Source organism: Chiloscyllium punctatum, chromosome 47, assembly GCF_047496795.1.
Source record: "Chiloscyllium punctatum isolate Juve2018m chromosome 47, sChiPun1.3, whole genome shotgun sequence".
Taxonomy (NCBI): domain Eukaryota; kingdom Metazoa; phylum Chordata; class Chondrichthyes; order Orectolobiformes; family Hemiscylliidae; genus Chiloscyllium; species Chiloscyllium punctatum.
Window position 1 is genome coordinate 55471234 of NC_092785.1, and position 27500 is coordinate 55498733.

Genomic DNA, 27500 nt, shown 5'->3' on the forward strand with positions numbered 1-27500 from the left:
GTGTGTGTGTGTGTGTGTGTGTGTGTCCCTCCCTCTCTTTGTTTGTGTGTGTGTCCCTCCGTCTTTGTGGGTGTGTGTGTGTGTGTGTGTCCCTCCCTCGCTGTGTGTGTGTGTGTCCCTCCCTCGCTGTGTGTGTGTGTGTGTCCCTCCCTCGCTGTGTGTGTGTGTGTGTCCCTCCGTCGCTGTGTGTGTGTGTGTGTCCCTCCGTCGCTGTGTGTGTGTGTGTCCCTCCCTCGCTGTGTGTGTGTGTGTGTCCCTCCCTCGCTGTGTGTGTGTGTCCCTCCCTCGCTGTGTGTGTGTGTGTCCCTCCCTCGCTGTGTGTGTGTGTGTGTCCCTCCCTCGCTGTGTGTGTGTGGGTGTCCGTCCCTCCGTCGCTCTGTGTGTGTGTGTGTGTCCCTCCCTCGCTGTGTGTGTGTGTCCCTCCCTCGCTGTGTGTGCGTGTCCCTCCCTCGCTGTGTGCGTGTCTGTCCCTCGCTGTGTGTGTGCGTGTGTCCCTCCGTCGCTGTGTGTGTGTCCCTCCCTCGCTGTGTGTGTGTGTGTCCCTCCCTCGCTGTGTGTGTGTGTGTGTGTGTCCCTCCCTCGCTGTGTGTGTGTGTGTGTGTGTGTGTCCCTCCCTCGCTGTGTGTGCGTGTCCCTCCCTCGCTATGTGTGTGTGTCCCTCCCTCGCTGTGTGTGCATGTCCCTCCCTCGCTGTGTGTGTTTGTCCCCCTCACCGTGTGCGTGCGTGTCCCTCCCTCGCTGTGTGCGTGTGTGTGTGTCCCTCCCTCACAGTGTGTGTGTGTGTGTGTGTGTGTGTCCCTCCCTCGCTGTGTGTGCGTGTCCCTCCCTCGCTGTGTGTCTGTGTGTCCCTCCCTCGCTGTGTGTGTGTGTCCCTCCCTCGCTGTGTGTGTGTGTGTGCGTGTCCCTCCCTCGCTGTGTGTGTGTGTGTGTGTGTGTGTCCCTCCCTTGGTGTGTGTGCATATTCCTCTTTTTTTGTGTGTGTGTGTGTCCCTCCCTCGCTGTGTGTGGGTGTGTGTGTGTGTGTGTGTGTCCCTGCCTCACTGTGTGTGTGTGTGTCCCTCCCTCGCTGTGTGTGTGTGTGTGTGTGTGTTTGTGTGTTCCTCCCTCGCTGTGTGTGTGTGTGTGTGTGTGTGTGTGTGTGTCCCTCCCTCGCTCTGTGTGCGTGTGTGTCCCTCCCTCGCTGAGTGTGCGTCCCTCACTGTGTGCGTGTTCCTCCCTCGCTGTGTGTGTGCGTGTCCCTCCCTCGCTGTGTGTGCATGTCCCTCCCTCGCTGTTTGTGCGTGTTCCTCCCTCGCTGTGTGTGTGCGTGTCCCTCCCTCGCTGTGTGTGCGTGTCCCTCCCTCGCTGTGTGTGTGCGTGTCCCTCCCTCGCTGTGTGTGTGCGTGTGTCCCTCCCTCGCTGTGTGTGTGTGTCCCTCCCTCGGTGTGTGTGTGTGTGTCCCTCCGTCGCTGTATATGAGCGTGTCCCCCGCTCGCTGTATATGAGCATGTCCCTCTCTCGCTGTGTGCGTACATGTCCCTCCCTCGCTGTGTGCGTACATGTCCCTCCCTCGCTGTGTGCGTGTCCAACTCGCTGTGTGTGTGGGTGTCCCTCCCTCGCTGTGTGTGTGCGTGTCACTCCCTCGCTGTGTGTGTGCGTGTCACTCCCTCGCTGTGTGTGCGTGTCCCTCCCTCGCTGTGTGTGTGTGCGTGTCCGTCCCTCGCTGTGTGTGCGTGTCCGTCCCTCGCTGTGTGTGCGTGTCCCTCCCTCGCTCTGTGTGTGTGTGTGTGTGTGTGTGTCCCTCCCTCGCTCTGTGTGTGTGTGTGTGTGTGCCTGTCCCTCCCACGCTGTGTGTGTGTGCGCGTGTCCCTCCCTCGCTGTGTGTGTGCGTGTCCCTCCCTCGCTGTGTGTGTGCGTGTCCGTCCCTCGCTGTGTGTGTGCGTGTCCCTCCCTCGCTCTGTGTGTGTGTATGTGCGCCTGTCCCTCCCACGCTGTGTGTGTGTGCGCGTGTCCCTCCCTCGCTGTGTGAGTGCGTGTCCCTCCCTCGTGTGTGTGTGTGTGTGTGTGTGTGTGTGTGTGTGCGTGTCCCTCCCACGCTGTGTGTGTGTGCGCGTGTCCCTCCCTCGCTGTGTGTGTGCGTGCCCCTACCTCGCTGTGTGAGTGCGTGTCCTTCCCTCGTGTGTGTGTGTGTGTGTGTTAGTGGGCGGCACGGTAGCACAGTGGTTAGTGCTGCTGCCTCACAGCGCCAGAGACCCAGGTTCATTTCCCGCCTCAGGCGACTGACTGGGTGGAGTTTGCACATTCTCCCCGTGTCTGCGTGGGTTTCCTCTGGGTGTTCCGGTTTCCTCCCACAGTCCAAAGATGTGCAGGTTAGGTGAATTGGCCATGCTAAATTGCCCGTAGTGTTAGGTAAGGGGTAGATGTAGGTGTAGGGATATGGGTGGGTTGCGCTTCGGCGGGGCGGTGTGGACTTGTTGGGCCGAAGGGCCTGTTTCCACACTGTAAGTAATCTAATCTAATCTAATCTAATCTAATTCCTCCCTCGTGTGTGTGTGTGTGTGTGTCCCTCCCTCGTGTGTGTGTGTGTGTGTCCCTCCCTCGTGTGTGTGTGTGTGTGTCCCTCCCTCGTGTGTGTGTGTGTCCCTCCCTCGTGTGTGTGTGTGTCCCTCCCTCGTGTGTGCGTGTCCCCTTCACTGTGGGCATGTGTGTCCCTCTCTCGCTCGATATGAGCGTGTCCCTCCCTCGCTGTGTGTGTGCGTGCCCCTCCCTCGCTGTGTGTGCGCGTGCCCCTCCCTCGCTGTGTGTGCGCGTGTCCCTCCCTCGCTGTGTGTGTGCGTGTCCCTCCCTCGCTGTGAGTGTGTGTGTGTCCCTCTCTCGCTGTGTGTGTGTGCGTGTCCCTCTCTCGCTGTGTGTGTGTGCGTGTCCCTCCCTCGGTGTGTGTGTGCGCGTCCCTCCCTCTCTTTGTTTGTGTGTGTGTCCCTCCGTCTTTGCGTGTGCGCGTGTCCTTCCGTCGCTGTGTGTATGTGTGTGTGTGTCCCTCCCTCGCTGGGTGAGTGTGTGTGTGTGTCCCTCCCTCGCTGGGTGAGTGTGTGTGTGTGTGTGTGTGTGTCCCTCCCTCGCTGTGTGTGTGTGTGTCCCTCCCTCGCTGTGTGTGTGTGTGTGTGTGTGTGTGTGTGTGTGTCCCTCCCTCTCTTTGTTTGTGTGTGTGTCCCTCCGTCTTTGTGTGTGTGTGTGTGTGTGTGTGAACCTCCCTCGCTGTGTGTGTGTGTGTGTGTGTCCCTCCCTCGCTGTGTGTGTGTGTGTGTCCCTCCCTCGCTGTGTGTGTGTGTGTGTCTCCCTCCCTCGCTGTGTGTGTGTGTGTGTGTGTCCCTCCGTCGCTGTGTGTGTGTGTCCCTCCCACGCCGTGTGTGTGTGTGTGTCCCTCCCTCGCTGTGTGTGTGTGTGTGTGTCCGTCCCTCCGTCGCTCTGTGTGTGTGTGTGTGTGTGTGTCCCTCCCTTGCTGTGTGTGTGTGTCCCTCCCTTGCTGTGTGTGTGTGTCCCTCCCTTGCTGTGTGTGTGTGTCCCTCCCTCGCTGTGTGTGCGTGTCCCTCCCTCGCTGTGTGCGTGTCCCTCCCTCGCTGTGTGTGTGTGTGTGTCCCTCCCTCGCTGTGTGTGTGTGTGTGTCCCTCCCACGCTGTGTGTGTGTGTGTCCCTCCCTCGCTGTGTGTGTGTGTGTGTGTGTGTGTGTTTCCCTCCCTCGCTGTGTGTGCGTGTCCCTCCCTCCCTATGTGTGTGTGTCCCTCCCTCGCTGTGTGTGCATGTCCCTCCCTCGCTGTGTGTGTGCGTGTCCCCCTCACTGTGTGTGTGCGTGTCCCCCTCACTGTGTGCGTACGTGTCCCTCCCTCGCTGTGTGCGTGCGTGTCCCTCCCTCTCTGTGTGTGAGCGTGTCGCTCACTCGCTGTGCATGCGTGTCCCTGCCTTGCGTTTTATGCGTGTCCCCCACTTGTGGTGTGTGTGTGTGTACCTCCCTCGCTGTGTGTGTGTGTCCCTCCCTCGCTGTGTGTGCGTGCAACTCCCTTGCAGTGTGTGCGTGTCCCCCACTTGTGTGTGTGTGTGTGTGTGTGTTTGCGTGTGTGTACCTTCCTCGCTGTGTATGTCTGTGCGTGTCCCTGCCTCACTGTCTGTGTGTGTTCCTCTCTCACTGTGTGTGAGCGTATCCCTCCCTTGGTGTGTGCGCGAGTCCCTCCCTCGCTGAGTGCGCGGGCCCCACCCTCGCTGTGTGTGTGTGTGTGTCTCCCTCATTGTGAGTGTGTTCCTCCCTCAATGTGTGCGCGTGTCCCTCCCTCGCTGTGTGCATGCGTGTCCCTACCTCACTGTTAATGTGTGTGTGAGTCCCTCCCTTGCTATGGGAGTGCATGTCTCTCACTCTTACAGTGTGTGCGTGTCCCTCCCTCGCTGCGTGTGTGCGTGTCCCTCCCTCGCTGTGTGTGTGTGCGTGTCCGTCCCTCGTCGCTGTGTGTGCGTGTCCCTCCCTCGCTGAGTGTGCTTGTCCCTCCCTCGCTGTGTGTGTGCGTGTCCCTCCCTCGCTGTGTGTGTGCGTGTCCCTCCCTCGCTGTGTGTGCGTGTCCCTCCCTCGCTGAGTGTGCGTGTCCCTCCCTCGCTGTGTGTGCGTATCCCTCCCTCGTTGTGTGTGCATATCCCTCCCTCGCTGTGTGTGCGTGTCCCTCCCTCGCTGTGTGCGTGCGTGTCCCTCCCTCGCTGTGTGTGCGTTCCCTCCCTCGCTGTGTGTGCGTGTCCCTCCCTCGCTGTGTGCGCGTGTCCCTCCCTCGCTGTGTGCGTGCCCCCCTCAATGATTGCGAGTGTGACCCTCCCTCGCTCTATATGAGCGTATCGCTCCCTCGCTGTGTGTGTCCCCCTCGCTGTGTGTGTGTGTGTCACTCCCTCGCTGAGTGTGCGCGTGTCCCTCTCTCGCTGTGTGTGTGCATGTCCCTCCCTCGCTGTGTGTGTGCGTGTCCCTCCCTCGCTGTGTTTGTGCGTGTCCCTCCCTCGCTGTGTTTGTGCGTGTACCTCCCTCGCTGTGTGTGTGTGTGTGTGTCCCTCCCTCGCTGTGTGTGTGTGCGTGTCCCTCCCTCGCTGTGTGTGTGCGTGTCCCTCCCTCACTGTGTTTGTGCGTGTACCTCCCTCGCTGTGTGTGTGTGTGCGTGTCCCTCCCTTGCTGTGTGTGTGTGTGTGTGTGTGTGTGTGTGTGTGTGTGTCCCTCCCTTGGTGTGTGTGCATATTCCTCTTTTGTTGTGTGTGTCCCTCGCTGTGTGTGTGTGTGTGTGTGTCCCTCACTCACTGTGTGTGCGTGCGTGTCCCTCCCTCGCTGTGTGCGTGCATGTCCGTCCCTTGCTGTGTGCGTGACCCCTCACTGTGTGTGTGTGTCCCTCCCTCGCTGTGTGTGTCCCTCCCTCGCTGTGTGTATGTGTGTGTGTGTGTGTCCCTCCCTCGTTGTGTGTGTGTGTGTGTCCCTCCCTCGCTGTGTGTGTGTGTGTCCCTCCCTCGCTGTGTGTGTGTGTGTGTCCCTCCCTCGCTGTGTGTGTGTGTGTCCCTCCCTCGCTGTGTGTGTGTGTGTCCCTCCCTCGCTGTGTGTGTGTGTGTGTGTGTGTGTGTGTGTGTGTGTGTCACTCCCTCGCTGTGTGTGTGTGTGTCCCTCCCTCGCTGTGTGTGTGTGTGTCCCTCCCTCGCTGTGTGTGTGTGTGTGTGTGTGTGTGTGTGTGTGTCTCACTCCCTCGCTGTGTGTGTGTGTCACTCCCTCGCTGTGTGTGTGTGTGTCCCTCCCTCGCTGTGTGTGTGTGTCCCTCCCTTACTGTGTGTGTGTGCGTGTCCTTCCATTGGTGTGTGTGCATATTCCTCTTTTGTTGTCTGTGTGTGTGTGTGTGTGTGTCCCTGCCTCGCTGTGTGTGTGTGTGTCCCTCCCTCGCTGTGTGTGTGTGTGTGTGTGTGTGTGTGTGTGTGTGTGTGTGTGTGTGTTTCCCTCCCTCGCTGTGTGTGTGTGTGTGTGTCCCTCCCTCACTGTGTGTGTGTGTGTGTCCCTCCCTCACTGTGTGTGCGTGTGTGTCCCTCCCTCGCTGAGTGTGCATCCCTCACTGTGTGCATGTTCCTCCCTCGCTGTGTTTGTGCGTGTCCCTCCCTCGCTGTGTGTGCGTGTCCCTCCCTCGCTGTGTGTGTGTGAGTCCCTCCCTCGCTGTGTGTTTGCGTGTCCCTCCCTCTCTGTGTGTGTGCGCGTCCCTCCCTGGCTGTGTGTGTGCGTGTCCCTCCCTCGCTGTGTGTGCGTGTCCCTCCCTCGCTGTGTGTGCGTGTCCCTCCCTCGCTGTGTGTGCGTGTCCCTCCCTCGCTGTGTGCGTGCCCCCCTCAATGATTGCGAGTGTGTCCCTCCCTCGCTCTATATGAGCGTATCGCTCCCTCGCTGTGTGTGTCCCCCTCGCTGTGTGTGTGTGTGTCCCCCTCGCTGTGTGTGTGTGTGTCCCTCCCTCGCTGTGTGTGTCCCCCTCGCTGTGTGTGTGCGTGTCACTCCCTCGCTGTGTGTGTGCGTGTCCCTCTCTCGCTATGTGTGTGCATTTCCCTCCCTCGCTGTGTGTGTGTGTGTCCCTCCCTCGCTGTGTGTGTGTCCCTCCCTCGCTGTGTGTGTGCGTGTCCCTCCCTCGCTGTGTGTGTGCGTGTCCCTCCCTCGCTGTGTGCGTGCGTGTCCCTCCCTCGCTGTGTGTGTCCCTCACTGTGTTCGTGTCCCTCCCTCGTGTGTGTGTGTGTGCGTGTCCCTCCCTCGTGTGTGTGTGTGCGCCTGCGTGTCCCTCCCTCGTGTGTGTGTGCGTGTCCCTCCCTCGTGTGTGTGTGTGTGCGTGCGTGTCCCTCCCTCGCTGTGTGTCCCTCACTGTGTTCGTGTCCCTCCCTCGTGTGTGTGTGCGTGTCCCTCCCTCGTGTGTATGTGTGTGTGTGTGTGTGCGTGCGTGCCCCTCCCTCGTGAGTGTGTGTGTGTGCATGCGTGTCCCTACCTCGCTGTTAATGTGTGTGTGAGTCCCTCCCTTGCTATGGGAGTGCATGTCTCTCACTCTTACAGTGTGTACGTGTCCCTCTCTCGCTGCGTGTGTGCGTGTCCCTCCCTCGCTGTGTGTGTGTGCGTGTCCGTCCCTCGTCGCTGTGTGTGCGTGTCCCTCCCTCGCTGAGTGTGCTTGTCCCTCCCTGGCTGTGTGTGTGCGTGTCCCTCCCTCGCTGTGTGTGTGTTCCCTCCCTCGCTGTGTGTGCGTGTCCCTCCCTCGCTGTGTGCGCGTGTCCCTCCCTCGCTGTGTGCGTGCCCCCCTCAGTGATTGCGAGTGTGTCCCTCCCTTGCTCTATATGAGCGTATCGCTCCCTCGCTGTGTGTGTCCCCCTCGCTGTGTGTGTGCGTGTCACTCCCTCGCTGTGTGTGTGCGTGTCCCTCTCTCGCTGTGTGTGTGCATGTCCCTCCCTCGCTGTGTGTGTGCGTGTCCCTCCCTCGCTGTGTGTGTGCGTGTCTCCCCTCGCTGTGTGTGTGCGTGTCCCTCCCTCGCTGTGTGTGTGCGTGTCCCCCCTCGCTGTGTGTGTGCGTGTCCCTCCCTCGCTGTGTATGTGTGTGTGTCCCTCCCTCGCTGTGTATGTGTGTGTGTCCCTCCCTCGCTGTGTGTGTGCGTGTCCCTCCCTCGCTGTGTGTGTGCGTGTCCCTCCCTCGTGGTGTGCGTGTCCCTTCCTCGCTGTGTGTGTGCGTGTCCCTCCCTCGCTGTGTGCGTTCGTGTCCCTCCCTCGCTGTGTGTGTCCCTCACTGTGTTCGTTCCCTCCCTCGTGTGTGTGTGTGTGCGCGTGCGTGTCCCTCCCTCGTGTGTGTGTTCGTGTCCCTCCCTCGTGTGTGTGTGTGTGTGTGTGTGCATGCGTGCCCCTCCCTCGTGAGTGTGTGTGTGTGCGTGCGTGTCCCTCCCTCGCTGTGTGCGTGCATGTCCGTCCCTTGCTGTGTGCGTGACCCCTCACTGTGTGTGTGTGTTTGTGTGTGTCCCTCCCTCGCTCTGTGTTTGTGTATCCCTCCCTCGCTGTGTGTGTGTATGTGTCCCTCCCTTGCTGTGTGTGTGTGTGTCCCTCCCTCGCTGTGTGTGTGTGTGTGTGTGTGTATGTGTGTGTCCTCCTCGCTGTGTGTGTGTGTGTCCCTCCCTCGCTGTGTGTGTCCCTCCCTCACTGTGTGTGTGTGAGTCCCTCCCTCGCTGTGTGTGTGTGTGTCCCTCCCTCGGTGTGTGTGTGTGTGTGTGTGTGCGTGTCCCTCCCTCGCTGTGTGTGTGTGTGTGTGTGTGTGTGTGTGTGTCCCTCCCTTGGTGTGTGCATATTCCTCTTTTGTTGTGTGTGTGTGTCCCTCCCTCGCTGTGTGTGGGTGGGTGTGTGTGTGTGTATGTGTGTGTGTCCCTCCCTCGCTGTGTATGTGTGTGTGTGTCCCTCCCTCGCTGTGTGTGTGTGTGTTTGTGTGTCCCTCCCTCGCTGTGTATGTGTGTGTGTGTGTCCCTCCCTCGCTGTGTGTGCGTCCCTCACTGTGTGCGTGTTCCTCCCTCGCTGTGTGTGTGCGTGTCCCTCCCTCGCTGTGTGTGCGTGTCCCTCCCTCGCTGTGTGTGTGTGTCCCTCCTCGCTGTGTGTGTGCGTGTCCCTCCTTCGCTGTGTGTTTGAGTGTCCCTCCCTCGCTGTATGTGTGCGTGTCCCTCCCTCGCTGTGGGTGCGTGTCCCTCCCTCGCTGTGTGTGCGTGTCCCTCCCTCGCTGTGTGTGTGCGTTTCTCTCCCTCGCTGTGTGTGTGCGTGTCCCTCCCTCGCTGTGTGTGCCTGTCCCTCCCTCGCTGTGTGTGTGCGTGTCCCTCCCTCGCTGTGTGCGTGCGTGTCCCTCCCTCGCTGTGTGTGCGTGTCCCTCCCTCGCTGTGTGTGTGTGTCTATCCCTCGCTGTGTGTGCGTGTCCCTCCCTCGTTGTGTGTGCGTGTCTCTCCCTCACTGTGTGTGTGCGTGTCCCTCCCTCGCGGTGTGTGTGTGTCTGTCCCTCCCTCGCTGTGTGCGTGCGTGTCCCTCCCTCGCTGTGTGCGTGCGTGTCCCTCCCTCGCTGTGTGCGTGCGTGTCCCTCCCTCGCTGTGTGTATGCGTTTCTCTCCCTCGCTGTGTGTGTGCGTGTCCCTCCCTCGCTGTGTGTGTGTGTGTGTGTGTCCCTCCCTCACTGTGTGTGTGTGTGTCCCTCCCTCACTGTGTGTGTGTGTGTGTGTGTGTGTGTGTGTCCTTCCCTCGCTGTGTGTGCGTGTCCCTCCCTCGCTCTGTGTGTGCTTGTCCCTCCCTCGCTGTGTGTGCGTGTCCTTCGCTCGCTGTGTGTGTGCGTGTCCCTCCCTCGCTGTGTGTGCGTGTTCCTCCCTCGCTGTGTGTGTGTGTGTGCGTGTCCCTCCCTCGCTGTGTGTGTTTGAGTGTGTGCGTACGTATCCCTCCCTTGGTGTGTGTGCATATTCCTCTTTTGTTGTGTGTGTGTGTCCCTGCCTCGCTGTGTGTGTGTGTGTCCCTGCCTCGCTGTGTGTGTGTGTGTCCCTCTCTCGCTGCGTGTGTGTGTGTGTGTGTGTTTCCCTCCCTCGCTGTGTGTGTGTGTGTGTGTGTGTGTGTGTGTCCCTCCCTCGCTGTGTATGTGTGCGTGCGTGACCCTCCCTCGCTGTGTGAGTGCGTGTCCCTCCCTCGCTGTGTGCGTGCGTGTCCCTCCCTCGCTGTGTGTGTGCGTTTCTCTCCCTCGCTGTGTGTGTGCGTGTCCCTCCCTCGCTGTGTGTGTGTGTGTGTGTCCCTCCCTCACTGTGTGTGTGTGTGTCCCTCCCTCACTGTGTGTGTGTGTGTGTGTGTGTCCCTCCCTCGCTGTGTGTGCGTGTCCCTCCCTCGCTGTGTGTGCGTGTCCCTCCTCGCTGTGTGTGTGCGTGTCCCTCCCTCGCTGTGTGTGTGAGTGTCCTCCCTCGCTGTGTATGTGCGTGTCCCTCCCTCGCTGTGTGTGCATGTCCCTCCCTCGCTGTGTGTGCATGTCCCTCCCTCGCTGTGTGTGTGCGTGTCACTCCCTCGCTGTGTGTGCGTGTCACTTCCTCGCTGTGTGTGCGTGTCACTCCCTCGCTGTGTGTGCGTGTCCCTCCCTCGCTGTGTGTGTGCGTGTCACTCCCTCGCTGTGTGTGCGTGTCACTCCCTCGCTGTGTGTGCGTGTCCCTCCCTCGCTGTGTGTGCGTGTGTGTCCCTCCCTCGCTGAGTGTGCATCCCTCACTGTGTGCATGTTCCTCCCTCGCTGTGTTTGTGCGTGTCCCTCCCTCGCTGTGTGTGCGTGTCCCTCCCTCGCTGTGTGTGTGTGAGTCCCTCCCTCGCTGTGTGTTTGCGTGTCCCTCCCTCTCTGTGTGTGTGCGCGTCCCTCCCTGGCTGTGTGTGTGCGTGTCCCTCCCTCGCTGTGTGTGCGTGTCCCTCCCTCGCTGTGTGTGCGTGTCCCTCCCTCGCTGTGTGTGCGTGTCCCTCCCTCGCTGTGTGCGTGCCCCCCTCAATGATTGCGAGTGTGTCCCTCCCTCGCTCTATATGAGCGTATCGCTCCCTCGCTGTGTGTGTCCCCCTCGCTGTGTGTGTGTGTGTCCCCCTCGCTGTGTGTGTGTGTGTCCCTCCCTCGCTGTGTGTGTCCCCCTCGCTGTGTGTGTGCGTGTCACTCCCTCGCTGTGTGTGTGCGTGTCCCTCTCTCGCTATGTGTGTGCATTTCCCTCCCTCGCTGTGTGTGTGTGTGTCCCTCCCTCGCTGTGTGTGTGTCCCTCCCTCGCTGTGTGTGTGCGTGTCCCTCCCTCGCTGTGTGTGTGCGTGTCCCTCCCTCGCTGTGTGCGTGCGTGTCCCTCCCTCGCTGTGTGTGTCCCTCACTGTGTTCGTGTCCCTCCCTCGTGTGTGTGTGTGTGCGTGTCCCTCCCTCGTGTGTGTGTGTGCGCCTGCGTGTCCCTCCCTCGTGTGTGTGTGCGTGTCCCTCCCTCGTGTGTGTGTGTGTGCGTGCGTGTCCCTCCCTCGCTGTGTGTCCCTCACTGTGTTCGTGTCCCTCCCTCGTGTGTGTGTGCGTGTCCCTCCCTCTTGTGTATGTGTGTGTGTGTGTGTGCGTGCGTGCCCCTCCCTCGTGAGTGTGTGTGTGTGCATGCGTGTCCCTACCTCGCTGTTAATGTGTGTGTGAGTCCCTCCCTTGCTATGGGAGTGCATGTCTCTCACTCTTACAGTGTGTACGTGTCCCTCTCTCGCTGCGTGTGTGCGTGTCCCTCCCTCGCTGTGTGTGTGTGCGTGTCCGTCCCTCGTCGCTGTGTGTGCGTGTCCCTCCCTCGCTGAGTGTGCTTGTCCCTCCCTGGCTGTGTGTGTGCGTGTCCCTCCCTCGCTGTGTGTGTGTTCCCTCCCTCGCTGTGTGTGCGTGTCCCTCCCTCGCTGTGTGCGCGTGTCCCTCCCTCGCTGTGTGCGTGCCCCCCTCAGTGATTGCGAGTGTGTCCCTCCCTTGCTCTATATGAGCGTATCGCTCCCTCGCTGTGTGTGTCCCCCTCGCTGTGTGTGTGCGTGTCCCTCTCTCGCTGTGTGTGTGCATGTCCCTCCCTCGCTGTGTGTGTGCGTGTCCCTCCCTCGCTGTGTGTGTGCGTGTCTCCCCTCGCTGTGTGTGTGCGTGTCCCTCCCTCGCTGTGTGTGTGCGTGTCCCCCCTCGCTGTGTGTGTGCGTGTCCCTCCCTCGCTGTGTATGTGTGTGTGTCCCTCCCTCGCTGTGTATGTGTGTGTGTCCCTCCCTCGCTGTGTGTGTGCGTGTCCCTCCCTCGCTGTGTGTGTGCGTGTCCCTCCCTCGTGGTGTGCGTGTCCCTTCCTCGCTGTGTGTGTGCGTGTCCCTCCCTCGCTGTGTGCGTTCGTGTCCCTCCCTCGCTGTGTGTGTCCCTCACTGTGTTCGTTCCCTCCCTCGTGTGTGTGTGTGCGCGTGCGTGTCCCTCCCTCGTGTGTGTGTTCGTGTCCCTCCCTCGTGTGTGTGTGTGTGTGTGTGTGCATGCGTGCCCCTCCCTCGTGAGTGTGTGTGTGTGCGTGCGTGTCCCTCCCTCGCTGTGTGCGTGCATGTCCGTCCCTTGCTGTGTGCGTGACCCCTCACTGTGTGTGTGTGTTTGTGTGTGTCCCTCCCTCGCTCTGTGTTTGTGTATCCCTCCCTCGCTGTGTGTGTGTATGTGTCCCTCCCTTGCTGTGTGTGTGTGTGTCCCTCCCTCGCTGTGTGTGTGTGTGTGTGTGTATGTGTGTGTCCTCCTCGCTGTGTGTGCGTGTCCCTCCCTCGCTGTGTGCGTGCGTGTCCCTCCCTCGCTGTGTGCGTGCGTGTCCCTCCCTCGCTGTGTGTGTGCGTTTCTCTCCCTCGCTGTGTGTGTGCGTGTCCCTCCCTCGCTGTGTGTGTGTGTGTGTGTGTCCCTCCCTCACTGTGTGTGTGTGTGTCCCTCCCTCACTGTGTGTGTGTGTGTGTGTGTGTGTGTGTGTCCTTCCCTCGCTGTGTGTGCGTGTCCCTCCCTCGCTCTGTGTGTGCTTGTCCCTCCCTCGCTGTGTGTGCGTGTCCTTCGCTCGCTGTGTGTGTGCGTGTCCCTCCCTCGCTGTGTGTGCGTGTTCCTCCCTCGCTGTGTGTGTGTGTGTGCGTGTCCCTCCCTCGCTGTGTGTGTTTGAGTGTGTGCGTGTCCCTCCCTTGGTGTGTGTGCATATTCCTCTTTTGTTGTGTGTGTGTGTCCCTGCCTCGCTGTGTGTGTGTGTGTCCCTGCCTCGCTGTGTGTGTGTGTGTCCCTCTCTCGCTGCGTGTGTGTGTGTGTGTGTGTTTCCCTCCCTCGCTGTGTGTGTGTGTGTGTGTGTGTGTGTGTGTCCCTCCCTCGCTGTGTATGTGTGCGTGCGTGACCCTCCCTCGCTGTGTGCGTGCGTGTCCCTCCCTCGCTGTGTGCGTGCGTGTCCCTCCCTCGCTGTGTGTGTGCGTTTCTCTCCCTCGCTGTGTGTGTGCGTGTCCCTCCCTCGCTGTGTGTGTGTGTGTGTGTCCCTCCCTCACTGTGTGTGTGTGTGTCCCTCCCTCACTGTGTGTGTGTGTGTGTGTGTGTCCCTCCCTCGCTGTGTGTGCGTGTCCCTCCCTCGCTGTGTGTGCGTGTCCCTCCTCGCTGTGTGTGTGCGTGTCCCTCCCTCGCTGTGTGTGTGAGTGTCCTCCCTCGCTGTGTATGTGCGTGTCCCTCCCTCGCTGTGTGTGCATGTCCCTCCCTCGCTGTGTGTGCATGTCCCTCCCTCGCTGTGTGTGTGCGTGTCACTCCCTCGCTGTGTGTGCGTGTCACTTCCTCGCTGTGTGTGCGTGTCACTCCCTCGCTGTGTGTGCGTGTCCCTCCCTCGCTGTGTGTGTGCGTGTCACTCCCTCGCTGTGTGTGCGTGTCACTCCCTCGCTGTGTGTGCGTGTCCCTCCCTCGCTGTGTGTGCGTGTCTCTCACTCGCTGTGTGTGTGCGTATCCCTCCCTCGCTGTGTGTGTGCGTGTCCCTCCCTCGCTGTGTGTGTGCGTGTCCCTCCCTCGCTGTGTGTGCGTGTCCCTCCCTCGCTGTGTGTGCGTGTCTCTCCCTCGCTGTGTGCGTGCCCCCCTCAATGATTGCGAGTGTGTCCCTCCCTCGCTCTATATGAGCGTATCGCTCCCTCGCTGTGTGTGTCCCCCTCGCTGTGTGTGTGTGTGTCCCTCCCTCGCTGTGTGTGTCCCCCTCGCTGTGTGTGTGCGTGTCACTCCCTCGCTGTGTGTGTGCGTGTCCCTCTCTCGCTATGTGTGTGCATTTCCCTCCCTCGCTGTGTGTGTGTGTGTCCCTCCCTCGCTGTGTGTTTGAGTGTCCCTCCCTCGCTGTATGTGTGCGTGTCCCTCCCTCGCTGTGTGTGCGTGTCCCTCCTCGCTGTGTGTGTGTGTCCCTCCTCGCTGTGTGTGTGCGTGTCCCTCCCTCGCTGTGTGTTTGAGTGTCCCTCCCTCGCTGTATGTGTGCGTGTCCCTCCCTCGCTGTGTGTGCGTGTCCCTCCCTCGCTGTGTGTGCGTGTCCCTCCCTCGCTGTGTGTGTGCGTTTCTCTCCCTCGCTGTGTGTGTGCGTGTCCTTCCCTCGCTGTGTGTGCGTGTCCCTCCCTCGCTGTGTGTGTGCGTGTCCCTCCCTCGCTGTGTGTGTGCGTGTCCCTCCCTCGCTGTGTGTGCGTGTCCCTCCCTTGCTGTGTGTGCGTGTCTATCCCTCGCTGTGTGTGCGTGTCCCTCCCTCGTTGTGTGTGCGTGTCTCTCCCTCACTGTGTGTGTGCGTGTCCCTCCCTCGCGGTGTGTGTGTGTCTGTCCCTCCCTCGCTGTGTGCGTGCGTGTCCCTCCCTCGCTGTGTGCGTGCGTGTCCCTCCCTCGCTGTGTGTGTGCGTTTCTCTCCCTCGCTGTGTGTGTGCGTGTCCCTCCCTCGCTGTGTGTGTGTGTGTGTGTCCCTCCCTCACTGTGTGTGTGTGTGTCCCTCCCTCACTGTGTGTGTGTGTGTGTGTGTGTGTGTGTGTGTGTCCTTCCCTCGCTGTGTGTGCGTGTCCCTCCCTCGCTCTGTGTGTGCTTGTCCCTCCCTCGCTGTGTGTGCGTGTCCCTCGCTCGCTGTGTGTGTGCGTGTCCCTCCCTCGCTGTGTGTGCGTGTTCCTCCCTCGCTGTGTGTGTGTGTGTGTGCGTGTCCCTCCCTCGCTGTGTGTGCGTGTTCCTCCCTCGCTGTGTGTGTGTGTGTGCGTGTCCCTCCCTCGCTGTGTGTGTGTGTCCCTCCCTCGCTGTGTGTGTTTGAGTGTGTGCGTGTCCCTCCCTTGGTGTGTGTGCATATTCCTCTTTTGTTGTGTGTGTGTGTCCCTGCCTCGCTGTGTGTGTGTGTGTCCCTGCCTCGCTGTGTGTGTGTGTGTGTGTGTGTCCCTCCCTCGCTGTGTGTGTGTGTGTGTGTGTCCCTCCCTCGCTGTGTGTGTGTCCCTCCCTCGCTGTGTGTTTCCCTCCCTCGCTGTGTGTGTGTGTGTCCCTCCCTCGCTGTGTGTGTGTGTGTGTGTGTCCCTCCCTCGCTGTGTGTGTGTCCCTCCCTCGCTGTGTGTTTCCCTCCCTCGCTGTGTGTGTGTGTGTGTGTCCCTCCCTCGCTGTGTGTTTCCCTCCCTCGCTGTGTGTGTGCGTGCGTGACCCTCTCTCGCTGTGTGTGTGCGTTTCTCTCCCTCGCTGTGTGTGTGCGTTTCTCTCCCTCGCTGTGTGTGTGCGTGTCCCTCCCTCGCTGTGTGTGTGTGTGTGTGTGTCCCTCCCTCACTGTGTGTGTGTGTGTCCCTCCCTCGCTGTGTGTGCGTGTCCCTCCCTCGCTGTGTGTGCGTGTCCCTCCCTCGCTGTGTGCGTGCCCCCCTCAATGATTGCGAGTGTGTCCCTCCCTCGCTCTATATGAGCGTATTGCTCCCTCGCTGTGTGTGTCCCCCTCGCTGTGTGTGTCCCCCTCGCTGTGTGTGTGCATGTCACTCCCTCGCTGTGTGTGTGCGTGTCCCTCTCTCGCTATGTGTGTGCATTTCCCTCCCTCGCTGTGTGTGTGCGTGTCCCTCCCTCTCTGTGTGTGTGAGTGTCCTCCCTCGCTGTGTATGTGCGTGTCCCTCCCTCGCTGTGTGTGCATGTCCCTCCCTCGCTGTGTGTGCATGTCCCTCCCTCGCTGTGTGTGTGCGTGTCACTCCCTCACTGTGTGTGCGTGTCACTCCCTCGCTGTGTGTGCGTGTCCCTCCCTCGCTGTGTGTGTGCGTGTCACTCCATCGCTGTGTGTGCGTGTCACTCCCTCGCTGTGTGTGCGTGTCACTCCCTCGCTGTGTGTGCGTGTCACTCCCTCGCTGTGTGTGCGTGTCCCTCCCTCGCTGTGTGTGCGTGTCTCTCACTCGCTGTGTGTGTGCGTATCCCTCCCTCGCTGTGTGTGTGCGTGTCCCTCCCTCGCTGTGTGTGTGCGTGTCCCTCCCTCGCTGTGTGTGCGTGACCCTCTCTCGCTGTGTGTGCGTGTCCCTCCCTCGCTGTGTGCGTGCCCCCCTCAATGATTGCGAGTGTGTCCCTCCCTCGCTCTATATGAGCGTATCGCTCCCTCGCTGTGTGTGTCCCCCTCGCTGTGTGTGTGTGTGTCCCCCTCGCTGTGTGTGTGCGTGTCACTCCCTCGCTGTGTGTGTGCGTGTCCCTCTCTCGCTATGTGTGTGCATTTCCCTCCCTCGCTGTGTGTGTGTGTGTGTCCCTCCCTCGCTGTGTGCGTGTCCAACTCGCTGTGTGTGTGTGTGTCCCTCTCTCGCTATGTGTGTGCATTTCCCTCCCTCGCTGTGTGTGTGTGTGTGTGTCCCTCCCTCGCTGTGTGTGTGTCCCTCCCTCGCTGTGTGTGTGCGTGTCCCTCCCTCGCTGTGTGTGTGCGTGTTCCCCCTCGCTGTGTGTGTGCGTGTCCCTCCCTCGCTGTGTGCGTGCGTGTCCCTCCCTCGCTGTGTGTGTCCCTCACTGTGTTCGTGTCCCTCCCTCGTGTGTGTGTGTGTGCGTGTCCCTCCCTCGTGTGTGTGTGTGCGCCTGCGTGTCCCTCCCTCGTGTGTGTGTGCGTGTCCCTCCCTCGTGTGTGTGTGTGTGTGCGTGCGTGTCCCTCCCTCGCTGTGTGTCCCTCACTGTGTTCGTGTCCCTCCCTCGTGTGTGTGTGCGTGTCCCTCCCTCGTGTGTATGTGTGTGTGTGTGTGTGTGCGTGCGTGCCCCTCCCTCGTGAGTGTGTGTGTGTGCGTGCGTGTCCCTCCCTCGCTGTGTGCGTGCATGTCCGTCCCTTGCTGTGTGCGTGACCCCTCACTGTGTGTGTGTTTGTGTGTCCCTCCCTCGCTGTGTGTGTGTGTGTGTGTGTGTCCCTCCCTCGCTGTGTGTGTGTGTGTCCCTCCCTCGCTGTGTGTGTGCGTGTCCCTCCCTCGCTGTGTGTGTGTGTGTGTGTGTGTGTGTCCCTCCCTTGGTGTGTGTGCATATTCCTCTTTTATTGTGTATGTGTGTCCCTCCCTCGCTGTGTGTGGGTGTGTGTGTGTGTCCCTGCCTCGCTGTGTGTGTGTGTCCCTCCCTCACTGTGTGTGTGTGTGTGTGTGTGTGTCCCTCCCTCGCTGTGTTTGTGTGTGTGTGTGTCCCTCCCTCACTGTGTGTGTGTGTGTGTGTTTTCCTCCCTAACTGTGTGTGTGTGTGTGTGTGTGTGTGTGTGTGTGTGTGTCCCTCCCTCACTGTGTGTTCGTGTCCCTCCCCCGCTGTGTGTGTGTGTGTGTTTGTGTGTGTGTGTGTCCCTCCCTCACTGTGTGTGTGTGTGTGTGTTTTCCTCCCTAACTGTGTGTGTGTGTGTGTGTGTGTGTTACCCTCACTCGCTGTGTGTGTGTGTGTGTGTCCCTCCCTCGCTGTGTGTTTGTGTGTGTGTGTCCCTCCCTCACTGTGTGTGTGTGTCTCCCTCCCTCACTGTGTGTGTGTGTGTCCTTCCCTCGCTGTGTGTGCGTATCCCTCCCTCGCTCTGTGTGTGCGTGTCCCTCCCTCGCTGTGTGTGCGTGTCCCTCCCTCGCTGTGTGTGTGTGTGTCCCTCCCTCGCTGTGTGTGCGTGTCCCTCCCTCGCTGTGTGTGCGTGTCCCTCCCTCGCTGTGTGTGCGTGTCCCTCGCTCGCCGTGTGTGTGCGTGTCCCTCGCTCGCTGTGTGTGTGTGTCCCTCGCTCGCTGTGTGTGTGTGTCCCTCCCTCGCTGTGTGTGCGTGTCCCTCCCTCGCTGTGTGTGTGTGTCCCTCCCTCGCTGTGTGTGTGTTGAGTGCGTGCGTGTCCCTCCCTTGGTGTGTGTGCATATTCCTCTTTTGTTGTGTGTGTGTGTCCCTCTCTCGCTGTGTGTGTGTGTCCCTGCCTCGCTGTGTGTGTGTGTGTCCCTCCCTCGCTGTGTGTGTGTGTGTGTGTGTGTGTGTGTTACCCTCACTCGCTGTGTGTGTGTGTGTGTGTGTCCCTCCCTCGCTGTGTGTGTGTGTGTGTGTGTGTCCCTCCCTCACTGTGTGTGTGTGTCTCCCTCCCTCACTGTGTGTGTGTGTGTGTCCTTCCCTCGCTGTGTGTGCGTGTCCCTCCCTCGCTCTGTGTGTGCGTGTCCCTCCCTCGCTGTGTGTGCGTGTCCCTCGCTCGCTGTGTGTGTGCGTGTCCCTCCCTCGCTGTGTGTGTGTGTCCCTCCCTCGCTGTGTGTGCGTGTTCCTCCCTCGCTGTGTGTGTGTGTGTGCGTGTCCCTCCCTCGCTGTGTGTGTGTGTCCCTCCCTCGCTGTGTGTGTTTGAGTGTGCGCGTGTCCCTCCCTTGGTGTGTGTGCATATTCCTCTTTTGTTGTGTGTGTGTGTCCCTGCCTCGCTGTGTGTGTGTGTGTCCCTCCCTCGCTGTGTGTGTGTGTGTGTGTGTGTGTGTGTGTGTGTGTGTGTGTGTCCCTTCCTCGCTGTGTGTGTGTGTGTGTGTGTGTGTGTGTGTGTTTCCCTCCCTCGCTGTGTGTGTGTGTGTGTGTGTGTGTCCCTCCCTCGCTGTGTGTGTGTGTGTGTCCCTCCCTCACTGTGTTTGTGTGTGTGTGTGTCCCTCCCTCACTGTGTGTGTGTGTGTGTGTGTGTCCCTCCCTTGCTCTGTGTGCATGTGTGTCCCTCCCTCGCTGAGTGTGCGTCCCTCACTGTGTGCGTGTTCATCCCTCGCTGTGTGTGTGCGTGTCCCTCCCTCGCTGTGTGTGCGTGTCCCTCCCTCGCTGTGTGTGCGTGTCCCTCCCTCGCTGTGTGTGCGTGTCCCTCCTCGCTGTGTGTGTGCGTGTCCCTCCTCGCTGTGTGTGTGAGTGTCCCTCCCTCGCTGTGTATGTGCGTGTCCCTCCCTCGCTGTGTGTGCATGTCCCTCCCTCGCTGTGTGTGTGCGTGTCCCTCCCTCGCTGTGTGTGCATGTCACTCCCTCGCTGTGTGTGCGTGTCCCTCCCTCGCTGTGTGTGCGTGTCTCTCCCTCGCTGTGTGTGTGCGTATCCCTCCCTCGCTGTGTGTGTGCGTGTCCCTCCCTCGCTGTGTGCGTGCGTGTCCCTCCCTCGCTGTGTGTGCGTTCCCTCCCTCGCTGTGTGTGCATGTCCCTCCCTCGCTGTATGTGTGCGTGTCCCTCCCTTGCTGTGTGTGCGTGTCACTCCCTCGCTGTGTGTGCGTGTCCCTCCCTCGCTATGTGTGCGTGTCTCTCCCTCGCTGTGTGTGTGCGTATCCCTCCCTCGCTGTGTGTGTGCGTGTCCCTCCCTCGCTGTGTGCGTGCGTGTCCCTCCCTCGCTGTGTGTGCGTGTCCCTCCTCGCTGTGTGTGTGCGTGTCCCTCCCTCGCTGTGTGTGTGCGTGTCCCTCCCTCGCTGTGTGTGCGTGTCCCTCTCTCGCTGTGTGTGCGTGTCCCTCTCTCGCTGTGTGTGCGTGTCTCTCCCTCGCTCTGTGTGTGCGTGTCCCTCCCTCGCTGTGTGTGCATGTCCCTCCCTCTCTGTGTGTGTGCGTGTCACTCCCTCGCTATGTGTGCGTGTCCCTCCCTCGCTGTGTGTGCGTGTCACTCCCTCGCTGTGTGTGCGTGTCACTCCCTCGCTGTGTGTGTGCGTATCCCTCCCTCGCTGTGTGTGTGCGTGTCCCTCCCTCGCTGTGTGTGTGCGTGTCCCTCCCTCGCTGTGTGTGTGCGTGTCCCTCCCTCGCTGTGTGTGCGTGTCCCTCTCTCGCTGTGTGTGCGTGTCCCTCCCTCGCTGTGTGTGCGTGTCCCTCCCTCGCTGTGTGCGTGCCCCCCTCAATGATTGCGAGTGTGTCCCTCCCTCGCTCTATATGAGCGTATCGCTCCCTCGCTGTGTGTGTCCCCCTCGCTGTGTGTGTGTGTGTCCCTCCCTCGCTGTGTGTGTCCCCCTCGCTGTGTGTGTGCGTGTCACTCCCTCGCTGTGTGTGTGCGTGTCCCTCTCTCGCTATGTGTGTGCATTTCCCTCCCTCGCTGTGTGTGTGTGTGTCCCTCCCTCGCTGTGTGTGTGTCCCTCCCTCGCTGTGTGTGTGCGTGTCCCTCCCTCGCTGTGTGTGTGCGTGTTCCCCCTCGCTGTGTGTGTGCGTGTCCCTCCCTCGCTGTGTGCGTGCGTGTCCCTCCCTCGCTGTGTGTTTCCCTCACTGTGTTCGTGTCCCTCCCTCGTGTGTGTGTGTGTGCGTGTCCCTCCCTCGTGTGTGTGTGTGCGCCTGCGTGTCCCTCCCTCGTGTGTGTGTGCGTGTCCCTCCCTCGTGTGTGTGTGTGTGTGCGTGCGTGTCCCTCCCTCGCTGTGTGTCCCTCACTGTGTTCGTGTCCCTCCCTCGTGTGTGTGTGCGTGTCCCTCCCTCGTGTGTATGTGTGTGTGTGTGTGTGTGTGCGTGCGTGCCCCTCCCTCGTGAGTGTGTGTGTGTGCGTGCGTGTCCCTCCCTCGCTGTGTGCGTGCATGTCCGTCCCTTGCTGTGTGCGTGACCCCTCACTGTGTGTGTGTTTGTGTGTCCCTCCCTCGCTGTGTGTGTGTGTGTGTGTGTGTGTCCCTCCCTCGCTGTGTGTGTGTGTGTCCCTCCCTCGCTGTGTGTGTGCGTGTCCCTCCCTCGCTGTGTGTGTGCGTGTTCCCCCTCGCTGTGTGTGTGCGTGTCCCTCCCTCGCTGTGTGCGTGCGTGTCCCTCCCTCGCTGTGTGTGTCCCTCACTGTGTTCGTGTCCCTCCCTCGTGTGTGTGTGTGTGCGTGTCCCTCCCTCGTGTGTGTGTGTGCGCCTGCGTGTCCCTCCCTCGTGTGTGTGTGCGTGTCCCTCCCTCGTGTGTGTGTGTGTGCGTGCGTGTCCCTCCCTCGCTGTGTGTCCCTCACTGTGTTCGTGTCCCTCCCTCGTGTGTGTGTGCGTGTCCCTCCCTCGTGTGTATGTGTGTGTGTGTGTGTGTGCGTGCGTGCCCCTCCCTCGTGAGTGTGTGTGTGTGCGTGCGTGTCCCTCCCTCGCTGTGTGCGTGCATGTCCGTCCCTTGCTGTGTGCGTGGCCCCTCACTGTGTGTGTGTTTGTGTGTCCCTCCCTCGCTGTGAGTGTGTGTGTGTGTGTGTGTCCCTCCCTCGCTGTGTGTGTGTGTGTGTCCCTCCCTCGCTGTGTGTGTGCGTGTCCCTCCCTCGCTGTGTGTGTGTGTGTGTGTGTCCCTCCCTTGGTGTGTGTGCATATTCCTCTTTTATTGTGTATGTGTGTCCCTCCCTCGCTGTGTGTGGGTGTGTGTGTGTGTCCCTGCCTCGCTGTGTGTGTGTCCCTCCCTCACTGTGTGTGTGTGTGTGTGTCCCTCCCTCGCTGTGTGTGTGTGTGTGTTTGTGTGTGTGTGTGTCCCTCCCTCACTGTGTGAGTGTGTGTGTTTTCCTCCCTAACTGTGTGTGTGTGTGTGTGTGTGTGTGTCCCTCCCTCGCTGTGTGTTCGTGTCCCTCCCCCGCTGTGTGTTTGTGTGTGTGTGTGTCCCTCCCTCACTGTGCGTGTGTGTTTTCCTCCCTAACTGTGTGTGTGTGTGTGTGTGTGTGTGTGTGTGTGTGTGTGTTACCCTCACTCGCTGTGTGTGTGTGTGTGTGTCCCTCCCTCGCTGTGTGTGTGTGTGTGTGTGTCCCTCCCTCACTGTGTGTGTGTGTCTCCCTCCCTCACTGTGTGTGTGTGTGTGTGTCCTTCCCTCGCTGTGTGTGCGTGTCCCTCCCTCGCTCTGTGTGTGCGTGTCCCTCCCTCGCTGTGTGTGCGTGTCCCTCCCTCGCTGTGTGTGTGTGTGTCCCTCCCTTGCTGTGTGTGCGTGTCCCTCCCTCGCTGTGTGTGCGTGTCCCTCCCTCGCTGTGTGTGCGTGTCCCTCGCTCGCCGTGTGTGTGCGTGTCCCTCGCTCGCTGTGTGTGTGTGTCCCTCCCTCGCTGTGTGTGCGTGTCCCTCCCTCGCTGTGTGTGTGTGTCCCTCCCTCGCTGTGTGTGTGTTGAGTGCGTGTGTGTCCCTCCCTTGGTGTGTGTGCATATTCCTCTTTTGTTGTGTGTGTGTGTCCCTCTCTCGCTGTGTGTGTGTGTCCCTGCCTCGCTGTGTGTGTGTGTGTCCCTCCCTCGCTGTGTGTGTGTGTGTGTGTGTGTTACCCTCACTCGCTGTGTGTGTGTGTGTGTGTCCCTCCCTCGCTGTGTGTGTGTGTGTGTGTGTGTCCCTCCCTCACTGTGTGTGTGTGTCTCCCTCCCTCACTGTGTGTGTGTGTGTGTCCTTCCCTCGCTGTGTGTGCGTGTCCCTCCCTCGCTCTGTGTGTGCGTGTCCCTCCCTCGCTGTGTGCGCGTGTCCCTCGCTCGCTGTGTGTGTGTGTGTCCCTCCCTCGCTGTGTGTGCGTGTTCCTCCCTCGCTGTGTGTGTGTGTGTGTGTGTGTTTCCCTCCCTCGCTGTGTGTGTGTGTGTGTGTCCCTCCCTCGCTGTGTGTGTGTGTGTGTGTGTGTCCCTCCCTCACTGTGTTTGTGTGTGTGTGTGTCCCTCCCTCACTGTGTGTGTGTGTGCATGTGTGTCCCTCCCTTGCTGAGTGTGCGTCCCTCACTGTGTGCGTGTTCATACCTCGCTGTGTGTGTGCGTGTCCCTCCCTCGCTGTGTGTGCGTGTCCCTCCCTCGCTGTGTGTGCGTGTCCCTCCTCGCTGTGTGTGTGCGTGTCCCTCCTCGCTGTGTGTGTGAGTGTCCCTCCCTCGCTGTGTATGTGCGTGTCCCTCCCTCGCTGTGTGTGCATGTCCCTCCCTCGCTGTGTGTGTGCGTGTCCCTCCCTCGCTGTGTGTGCGTGTCACTCCCTCGCTGTGTGTGCGTATCCCTCCCTCGCTGTGTGTGCGTGTCTCTCCCTCGCTGTGTGTGTGCGTATCCCTCCCTCGCTGTGTGTGTGCGTGTCCCTCCCTCGCTGTGTGCGTGCGTGTCCCTCCCTCGCTGTGTGTGCGTTCCCTCCCTCGCTGTGTGTGCATGTCCCTCCCTCGCTGTGTGTGTGCGTGTCCCTCCCTCGCTGTGTGTGCGTGTCACTCCCTCGCTGTGTGTGCGTGTCCCTCCCTCGCTGTGTGTGCGTGTCTCTCCCTCGCTGTGTGTGTGCGTATCCCTCCCTTGCTGTGTGTGTGCGTGTCCCTCCCTCGCTGTGTGCGTGCGTGTCCCTCCCTCGCTGTGTGTGCGTTCCCTCCCTCGCTGTGTGTGCGTGTCCCTCCCTCGCTGTGTGCGTGCCCCCCTCAATGATTGCGAGTGTGTCCCTCCCTCGCTCTATATGAGCGTATCGCTCCCTCGCTGTGTGTGTCCCCCTCGCTGTGTGTGTGCGTGTCACTCCCTCGCTGTGTGTGTGCGTGTCCCTCTCTCGCTGTGTGTGTGCATGTCCCTCCCTCGCTGTGTGTGTGCGTGTCCCTCCCTCGCTGTGTGTGTGCGTGTCCCTCCCTCGCTGTGTGTGTGCGTGTCCCTCCCTCGCTGTGTGTTTGCGTGTCCCCCCTCGCTGTGTGCGTGCGTGTCCCTCCCTCGCTGTGTGTGTGTCCCTCCCTCGCTGTGTATGTGTGTGTGTCCCTCCCTCACTGTGTGTGTGCGTGTCCCTCCCTCGCTGTGTGTGTGCGTGTCCCTCCCTCGTGGTGTGCGTGTCCCTTCCTCGCTGTGTGTGTGCGTGTCCCTTCCTCGCTGTGTGTGTGTGTGTCCCTCCCTCGCTGTGTGTGTCCCTCACTGTGTTCGTTCCCTCCCTCGTGTGTGTGTGTGCGCGTGCGTGTCCCTCCCTCGTGTGTGTGTTCGTGTCCCTCCCTCGTGTGTGTGTGTGTGTGTGTGTGTGCGTGCGTGCCCCTCCCTCGTGAGTTTGTGTGTGTGCGTGCGTGTCCCTCCCTCGCTGTGTGCGTGCATGTCCGTCCCTTGCTGTGTGCGTGACCCCTCACTGTGTGTGTGTGTTTGTGTGTGTGTCCCTCCCTCGCTCTGTGTTTGTGTGTCCCTCCCTCGCTGTGTGTGTGCGTGTCCCTCCCTCGCTGTGTGTGCGTGTCCCTCCTCGCTGTGTGTGTGTGTCCCTCCTCGCTGTGTGTGTGCGTGTCCCTCCCTCGCTGTGTGTTTGAGTGTCCCTCCCTCGCTGTATGTGTGCGTGTCCCTCCCTCGCTGTGTGTTCGTGTCCCTCCCTCGCTGTGTGTGCGTGTCCCTCCCTCGCTGTGTGTGTGCGTTTCTCTCCCTCGCTGTGTGTGTGCGTGTCCCTCCCTCGCTGTGTGTGCGTGTCCCTCCCTCGCTGTGTGTGTGCGTGTCCCTCCCTCGCTGTGTGTGTGCGTGTCCCTCCCTCGCTGTGTGTGCGTGTCCCTCCCTCGCTGTGTGTGCGTGTCTATCCCTCGCTGTGTGTGCGTGTCCCTCCCTCGTTGTGTGTGCGTGTCTCTCCCTCACTGTGTGTGTGCGTGTCCCTCCCTCGCGGTGTGTGTGTGTCTGTCCCTCCCTCGCTGTGTGCGTGCGTGTCCCTCCCTCGCTGTGTGCGTGCGTGTCCCTCCCTCGCTGTGTGCGTGCGTGTCCCTCCCTCGCTGTGTGTTTCCCTCACTGTGTTCGTGTCCCTCCCTCGTGTGTGTGTGTGTGCGTGTCCCTCCCTCGTGTGTGTGTGTGCGCCTGCGTGTCCCTCCCTCGTGTGTGTGTGCGTGTCCCTCCCTCGTGTGTGTGTGTGTGTGCGTGCGTGTCCCTCCCTCGCTGTGTGTCCCTCACTGTGTTCGTGTCCCTCCCTCGTGTGTGTGTGCGTGTCCCTCCCTCGTGTGTATGTGTGTGTGTGTGTGTGTGCGTGCGTGCCCCTCCCTCGTGAGTGTGTGTGTGTGCGTGCGTGTCCCTCCCTCGCTGTGTGCGTGCATGTCCGTCCCTTGCTGTGTGCGTGACCCCTCACTGTGTGTGTGTTTGTGTGTCCCTCCCTCGCTGTGTGTGTGTGTGTGTGTGTGTGTCCCTCCCTCGCTGTGTGTGTGTGTGTCCCTCCCTCGCTGTGTGTGTGCGTGTCCCTCCCTCGCTGTGTGTGTGCGTGTTCCCCCTCGCTGTGTGTGTGCGTGTCCCTCCCTCGCTGTGTGCGTGCGTGTCCCTCCCTCGCTGTGTGTGTCCCTCACTGTGTTCGTGTCCCTCCCTCGTGTGTGTGTGTGTGCGTGTCCCTCCCTCGTGTGTGTGTGTGCGCCTGCGTGTCCCTCCCTCGTGTGTGTGTGCGTGTCCCTCCCTCGTGTGTGTGTGTGTGCGTGCGTGTCCCTCCCTCGCTGTGTGTCCCTCACTGTGTTCGTGTCCCTCCCTCGTGTGTGTGTGCGTGTCCCTCCCTCGTGTGTATGTGTGTGTGTGTGTGTGTGCGTGCGTGCCCCTCCCTCGTGAGTGTGTGTGTGTGCGTGCGTGTCCCTCCCTCGCTGTGTGCGTGCATGTCCGTCCCTTGCTGTGTGCGTGACCCCTCACTGTGTGTGTGTTTGTGTGTCCCTCCCTCGCTGTGTGTGTGTGTGTGTCCCTCCCTCGCTGTGTGTGTGCGTGTCCCTCCCTCGCTGTGTGTGTGTGTGTGTGTGTGTGTGTGTGTGTGTGTGTGTCCCTCCCTTGGTGTGTGTGCATATTCCTCTTTTATTGTGTATGTGTGTCCCTCCCTCGCTGTGTGTGGGTGTGTGTGTGTGTCCCTGCCTCGCTGTGTGTGTGTCCCTCCCTCACTGTGTGTGTGTGTGTGTGTCCCTCCCTCGCTGTGTGTGTGTGTGTGTTTGTGTGTGTGTGTGTCCCTCCCTCACTGTGTGTGTGTGTGTGTTTTCCTCCCTAACTGTGTGTGTGTGTGTGTGTGTGTGTGTCCCTCCCTCGCTGTGTGTTCGTGTCCCTCCCCCGCTGTGTGTGTGTGTGTGTTTGTGTGTGTGTGTGTCCCTCCCTCACTGTGTGTGTGTTTTCCTCCCTAACTGTGTGTGTGTGTGTGTGTGTGTGTGTGTGTGTTACCCTCACTCGCTGTGTGTGTGTGTGTGTGTCCCTCCCTCGCTGTGTGTGTGTGTGTGTGTGTGTCCCTCCCTCACTGTGTGTGTGTGTCTCCCTCCCTCACTGTGTGTGTGTGTGTGTGTCCTTCCCTCGCTGTGTGTGCGTGTCCCTCCCTCGCTCTGTGTGTGCGTGTCCCTCCCTCGCTGTGTGTGCGTGTCCCTCCCTCGCTGTGTGTGTGTGTGTCCCTCCCTTGCTGTGTGTGCGTGTCCCTCCCTCGCTGTGTGTGCGTGTCCCTCCCTCGCTGTGTGTGCGTGTCCCTCGCTTGCCGTGTGTGTGCGTGTCCCTCGCTCGCTGTGTGTGTGTGTCCCTCCCTCGCTGTGTGTGCGTGTCCCTCCCTCGCTGTGTGTGTGTGTCCCTCCCTCGCTGTGTGTGTGTTGAGTGCGTGTGTGTCCCTCCCTTGGTGTGTGTGCATATTCCTCTTTTGTTGTGTGTGTGTGTCCCTCTCTCGCTGTGTGTGTGTGTCCCTGCCTCGCTGTGTGTGTGTGTGTCCCTCCCTCGCTGTGTGTGTGTGTGTGTGTGTGTGTTACCCTCACTCGCTGTGTGTGTGTGTGTGTGTCCCTCCCTCGCTGTGTGTGTGTGTGTGTGTGTGTCCCTCCCTCACTGTGTGTGTGTGTCTCCCTCCCTCACTGTGTGTGTGTGTGTGTCCTTCCCTCGCTGTGTGTGCGTGTCCCTCCCTCGCTCTGTGTGTGCGTGTCCCTCCCTCGCTGTGTGCGCGTGTCCCTCGCTCGCTGTGTGTGTGTGTGTCCCTCCCTCGCTGTGTGTGCGTGTTCCTCCCTCGCTGTGTGTGTGTGTGTGCGTGTCCCTCCCTCGCTGTGTGTGTGTGTCCCTCCCTCGCTGTGTGTGTTTGAGTGTGCGCGTGTCCCTCCCTTGGTGTGTGTGCATATTCCTCTTTTGTTGTGTGTGTGTGTCCCTGCCTCGCTGTGTGTGTGCGTTTCTCTCCCTCGCTGTGTGTGTGCGTGTCCCTCCCTCGCTGTGTGTGCGTGTCCCTCCCTCGCTGTGTGTGTGCGTGTCCCTCCCTCGCTGTGTGTGTGCGTGTCCCTCCCTCGCTGTGTGTGCGTGTCCCTCCCTCGCTGTGTGTGCGTGTCTATCCCTCGCTGTGTGTGCGTGTCCCTCCCTCGTTGTGTGTGCGTGTCTCTCCCTCACTGTGTGTGTGCGTGTCCCTCCCTCGCGGTGTGTGTGTGTCTGTCCCTCCCTCGCTGTGTGCGTGCGTGTCCCTCCCTCGCTGTGTGCGTGCGTGTCCCTCCCTCGCTGTGTGCGTGCGTGTCCCTCCCTCGCTGTGTGTTTCCCTCACTGTGTTCGTGTCCCTCCCTCGTGTGTGTGTGTGTGCGTGTCCCTCCCTCGTGTGTGTGTGTGCGCCTGCGTGTCCCTCCCTCGTGTGTGTGTGCGTGTCCCTCCCTCGTGTGTGTGTGTGTGTGCGTGCGTGTCCCTCCCTCGCTGTGTGTCCCTCACTGTGTTCGTGTCCCTCCCTCGTGTGTGTGTGCGTGTCCCTCCCTCGTGTGTATGTGTGTGTGTGTGTGTGTGTGCGTGCGTGCCCCTCCCTCGTGAGTGTGTGTGTGTGCGTGCGTGTCCCTCCCTCGCTGTGTGCGTGCATGTCCGTCCCTTGCTGTGTGCGTGACCCCTCACTGTGT